The sequence below is a fragment of the Macaca fascicularis genome, chromosome 8, assembly GCF_037993035.2.
Source record: "Macaca fascicularis isolate 582-1 chromosome 8, T2T-MFA8v1.1".
Lineage (NCBI taxonomy): Eukaryota > Metazoa > Chordata > Mammalia > Primates > Cercopithecidae > Macaca > Macaca fascicularis.
Window position 1 is genome coordinate 12,136,932 of NC_088382.1, and position 6,000 is coordinate 12,142,931.

General features: G+C 41.8%; 1 long non-coding RNA gene across 1 annotated transcript in view; it reads right to left on the reverse strand.

Annotated features, from left to right (window-relative positions):
- LOC107130557 (uncharacterized) overlaps positions 1-4,269 on the reverse strand; it is a 39,774-nt gene extending 35,505 nt beyond the window's left edge. The window contains exon 1 of the long non-coding RNA XR_006700296.3: positions 4,207-4,269. This is a non-coding gene — a long non-coding RNA (uncharacterized lncRNA). The remainder of the gene's footprint in view (positions 1-4,206) is intronic.
- Between the last annotated feature and the right edge of the window lie 1,731 nt (positions 4,270-6,000).

Below are 6,000 nucleotides of genomic sequence, written 5' to 3' on the forward strand. Positions count from 1 at the left end.
TGGAATGAGAGAACTGCCTTTCGATACCATCATAATAATAACTGATGCAGCAAGAATCATCAAAGGATGGTAAAAACAGCAAGTAAAATGTTATTTTAGTTTTGAGACAAGGTCTCGCTCTGTCACCCAAGCTGGAGTGCAGTGGTGCAATCTTGGCTCACTGCAGCCTCAACCTCCTAGGCTCAAGCAGTCCTCCTACCTCAGCCTCCCGAGTAGCTGGGACTACAGGCACACACCACCACAACCAGCTAATTTTTGTATTTTTTTTGTAGAGACAGGGTTTTGCCATGGTGCCCAGGCTGGTCTTGAACTCCTGGGCTCAAGAGATCTGCCTGCCTTGGCCTCCCAAAGTGCTGGGATTACAGGTGTGAGCCACCATGCCCAGCCACAAGTACAATTTTAAGGATTTAACAGGATATTTATATAGTATCTAGTTGCTCCCTGTTAGATAGCTTTTAATTTCAAAGGGTAAAATGGCAACTTTTACAGTAGAACATGTTGGTAGGAATGACCTTAATCAAATGATGAGAGTTAACAATATCAGTAGTGTGTCAGAACCACAGCACGTGCCTCCTGCACTAAGAAAAACACTGCATCACTTCTGCAATATTCCAGCCAAGATGCATAACATGAACCTAATCAAGAGGAAACACCAAAAAACTCAAAACTCTTTTATAACATAATTGACCCTTACTCTTCAAAAGTGTCAAAGCCAGACAAGAAAGACTGAAGAACTACTCGGATTAAAGGATACCAAGGGTACAAATGTCATAAGTTTTCTTGGATTAGATCCTGGACCAGAATCTTTTATTTTGCTAAAAGAGCAATGGTGAGCCAATTAGTGAAATTAAACAAATTCTGTGTAGATTAAATTCTACTATAATCTCAATGTTAACTTTCTGATTTTGATAAATCAAATCTGGGGGTATATGTAAGACTGGTCTTGTTTTTAGAGAATACACACAGAAGTATTTATTTCTTTATTTTGATTCAGGGTCTTGCTCTGTCTCCAGGCTGGAGTGCACCTCGTAGCTCGATGTGTGATCATGGCTCACTGCAGCCTCAAACTCCCGGGCTCAAGGGATCCTCCCACCTCAGCCTCCTGAGTATCTGGGACTACAGGTGTGCACCACCACACCTCAGCTAATTAAAAATTTTTTTTTTTGGTAGAGATGGGGTTTTGCTATGTTGCCCAGGCTGTTCTCAAATTCCTGGCCCCAAGCAATCCTCCCTCCTTGGCCTCCCAGAGTATTGGGATTGTAGACATGAGCCACTCTGCCCAGCCACACGGAAGTATTTAAAGGGAAGCGGGCATGAGGTTGGCAATTTACCATCAGATAGTTCAAAAAAAGTAATGTATGTAGGAGAGAGAGAGAAAGCTAGAGAGATATGAAGCAAATATGACAATGTTTGTATTTGGGGAATCTGGGTAAGACTGTATTGGAATTCTTTGTTCTATTCTTGCAATCTTTCTATAAGCCTGAAATTATTTCAAAGTAAATGATAGAGACAGTGAGAATTTTTTAAAAAAGTCTCTCCACAAACACACACAGAGACATACACATGCAAAAACATGACTGAAGGAAATTGAGCAAAAGTGTTAATAAGATTTATATCTGGATGGTGAGATTACATAGTAATAAAAACATTACATTTGAAATTAATCTTTATGTTTTTACATACTACACATGCTCAATCATGTGTATTTATTTTAAAAATATCCATTTATTTAAATTTTAAAAAGCTCCAGCAGGGCCTGTGGCTCTTGCTCTGCCTGTCACGAAAGGCACCTTTGTGATGACGGTTGTTTGTCTTTGTTGCTGCTTGTCTATGCATGGACACACCCATCTGGGCTCCACCAGCAGCTGTGGTGGTGGCAGAATAGTTCTGGGTATGACCATGACAGCAAGACAGCTGTCGTCTCATATGACTGAGAGTGTCACATGCTTTTCCCCTGAGGGGCTGAGTAGACCGTACACCAGAAGGAATTCTAAAAACAGCAGTGTGCATCCTTTTTGCTGTGGAAGCACCCTGTCACTTTCTTGTGTCCCAAGCATTCCAGAGTGAGAAACTTGGAGTGTGTCTGCATCGTTAAAATGTCCTTGGACTTTTTTTTTTTTTTGAGACAGTTTCACTCTTGTCACCTAGGCTGGAGTACAGTGGAGTGCAGTGGCTGAATCTCGGTTCACTGCAACCTCCGCCCCCTGGGTTCAAACAATTCTTCTGCCTCAGCCTCCTAAGTAGTTGGGATTACAGGTGCCCACCACCATGCCCAGCTAATTTTTTGTGTGTTTTTAGTAGAGACAGGGTTTCGCCATGTTGGCGAGGCTGGTCTCGAACTCTTGACCTCAGGTGATCTACCCGCCTCAGCCTCCCAAAGTGCTGGGATTACAGGCATGAGCCACCATGCCTGGCCTGATTTGTAGAAAATTATTATTTATTACAGATTTATAGCGCATGCCCTGTTAATTGTTGTGCCTTGAAAAAGTGTTATTTTCCCTGTAGTTGTAGTTTTTAAAATAATTTTTTCAACAGCATATCTTATAGTATTTATTGGGTAGAAATAACAGAAAATCAATACATACGAGTCTGATTGGCTCATTAAAATATAATAAGTGAGTCAAAAAGGTAAGTGGCTGGAGGGAGCAGAAAGCACTGCAGTTCTGGGCCTTAAAGTATAGATGATGCGATGAGTTTGACAGCTTCTTTGACCAATTTATTTCACAGCTTTCTAATTTCTGCCAGTTAGAAGTGACATAGGTGGGTCACTGAATATTCATTCCTCTGACCTCAGGCCAGGTGACTCTTAATGTCAGGATGTCAGAGGATAGGTCGCAACCCAACTTTCTTCAAAACTTCTAGAAAAGTCTTTCACAATTTTATGTAAGCAGACCTCCTGAATTTTTTATCAATCAAAATCCAGACCTAATTGATGAAGCTCTTTAAATCATAAAGCTGAGTCTTTTATTTACTCTGTGGTTTCAGAGAAAGTCACATGTCTAGTTGTTCTAGATTGTTCTACTTTCCTTCTGTTGCTATGAGAGATCATTTCCTCTATTTATTCTCAAAGGCTGCCACCATCCAAAACATGGAGAAAAACCCTTCGCCTCTCATTAGAGGAATGAGACTTGGAGTCTCTATTAACCCAATTTCTGAGCAACCTCTGTTGGACTCAGACAATTTAAGATATACTCATGTTAAATGGCATGCTCTTCGGGAAACCCACCTGACTTTCTGATATTTACAAAATATTTAAAGAAAGAGAATAAAAAGCCTTTAGAGCAAAACCCTGGAAATATATAATTTACTTCCCAAATATTCAAAAGAGAACGTATGAGAGTGAAAAGCTTATTGTTCTGGATTAAAATCAGGCAATGTGTTTAGTTACTTTCCAGAAAATAAATTTAATTCAGGATGTGAAATTAAATATACAAATATAACAAGATTGGTGAATGGCTTTAAGGTCTTAAAATTCAAGTGTGTCTCTGTTGTTTACATTGTAATGATTTCTGTATTAATGGTATTAATAATTTCATCACCTTTTCGTAATAGTAATATCTAACACGTATAGTTATTTAAGGTGACTTATACGTAGGGATTCCTTTAACCCTTCCAGTAGCCTTACTAAGTAGGTACAATTATATCTTTTTTACAGATGAAGAGACAGGCACCAAGAATGGATTGCCCAAGTCTACACAGCTAATAAATGGCAAAGTACACATTTAAGTCCTAAATCCTGAATACAGAGTCAACGTTTTTAGCTGCTACATTTGACTTTGTCCGAGTTATTATCAGAAGCAAACTGTAACGCCAAACTCTTTTGCCTCCCAGCACAATTTATGGGCGGTCTCTCCTCACCCAGGAGTGTTGGGTAAATGTTTAACAACGAACCCTCTTAAGAACTAATTTATAGCATTTGCCGATTTCCATGGTGTAAATATTCCTCCATGGCCAATTTCAAGTTACCAACTTGGTGTCACTGACCATGAGTTTGAGAAAAGATGGACTAAAAATTTAGCAATTGGCTCTCAAGAGCCAGCCCTATCAGACAGTTCACTTTCTGGGTGTAATTTTAAGGATAAAACCGAGGCAAGGGTAAAATTTAGCAATTGGCTCTCAAGAGCCAGCCCTATCAGACAGTTCACTTTCTGGGTGTAATTTTAAGGATAAAACCGAGGCAAGGGTGAAATGAAGGTCTTGGGTTACCGTTTCAACGGCGTCTGGCTCCAAGCCGTCCTCCAGACAAATTTCTGAGGTTACGGAAGTCTCTTAGGGGAGAACCAGGATGTGGGTTTGCCTTGCGCTCCTGGGAGTTTGGCATTCTCCTGCGCCACCTGGTGGCTGTAACTGACCATTGCTGTTTTCCCTGCTGCTGTCTTGAATTCAGGCTTCAGGGTTCTTCTTTGCCCAGGGGCAAGTTCAGTTACTAATTAGGCTTCTGGTGGGTAATCGGGCTCTTTAATGGACAGTCTCCTTCACTGAGACCTTTAAGATGAATTCCCAGGCAACGGGCCAAAGGGCACTTGAGTGACAAATCAGCAGCCTTGTTGTCCTCGCTGAAAACACCACCACAACTTCACAGCACCCCCAGGCTTGGTTCATAAACGCCAGAACATCCGATGTCCCCGCAGATGTCCCAAAGTTCTTGTCACCGTTTTCTAGGAGGCTTAGAGGGTCCCCAGCAAATAGGTCTTCAAGTCTTCCACGTTGATATTCCATAGTTCCAGAAGCTCAAGGCATAATCCCCTCTGCCATCGCATAATCCTGCCCTTTCTATCACTGCATAATTTAAAGATTATATATAGATATATAAATTATCTACCTATATAGATTATATATACATATATAGATTACATATATAGAGAGATGGTAGATAGATGGGTGATGGTCCCATCGAAATGGTTTGGAGGTTACCTTTTGGTTGTGGTGATCCATACCGCCAATCTGCTCCTTAGTGTATTAGTGACTGAGCACTAATCCTATATTTGGGAGGTCCTCAAACATTCTTCCCTTCTTTATTTTATTTTATTTTATTTTATTTTATTTTATTTTATTTTTTGTAGAGACAGGGTTTCACCATGTTGCCCAGGCTGGTCTTGAACTCCTCAACTCAAGCAATCCTCCTACCTCGGCCTCCCAAAGTGCTGGGATTACGGCGTGAGCCACTGCACCCGGCCACCTTCTTCATTTCTGTATCTTCTACTTACTATGAATTTATTCATATAACAAGTATCTATTGAGCACAGCTATGTGCTAGTCACGTGGCTAGGATGTGGCCACAACGATGAATTAGACATAGATCCAGCCCCTCCGCTTGAGGGGCTGCCATGGTGTGGTGGAAACTAGGGAATACATTTGGAAGCCTCAGACAAAGCAGAATGCTATGGGTGTGATGATGAGGGGCTACTGCACTCCAGCCTGGGACAGAGTGAGACCCTGTCCAAACAAACAAACAAACAAACAACAACAACAAAGCACATTCGTTGCTATAAATTGCTTCCACAAACAGTTTCACATGTCCCTCTTCCTAAAGATTCCTTTTCAGCTGATTTGAGACAGAGCCTAGGAATCTTCATGTTAAACGTATTAAATAAACAACCAGATAATATTTGATGCAGGTGGTCTAGGAAACCCATTTTGAAAAGCATCGACCTAGAGAGGTGGGTTGCTCCCAAATCCCCCTAGCGTCTTGCCTAAACAGCGCTTCTGTCAGCAGCCTGGATGCTAAGCAAGCACCTGCAGTCCTGGAGTTCTGAGTGAGTGGTTTTTAAACTGGGGCCCGTATCCCCCTGAGGTTACCGAGAAACTTTCCAAGGGTTTCTTGCCAGGTGGTTTTCAGGGCATTCGTTTATTGACCCTCAGTTTCCCTTTGTACTATTTCGTGAAATCCATCCACAGAGGCGCTGCGGGGCCACCAGGGAGGATCTTCTCCCCACCTGCCCTTTTGTCCTCCCACTCTCAGCCTCAAGCTCCTGGGCTCAGGCGATGCTCCTGCCTCAG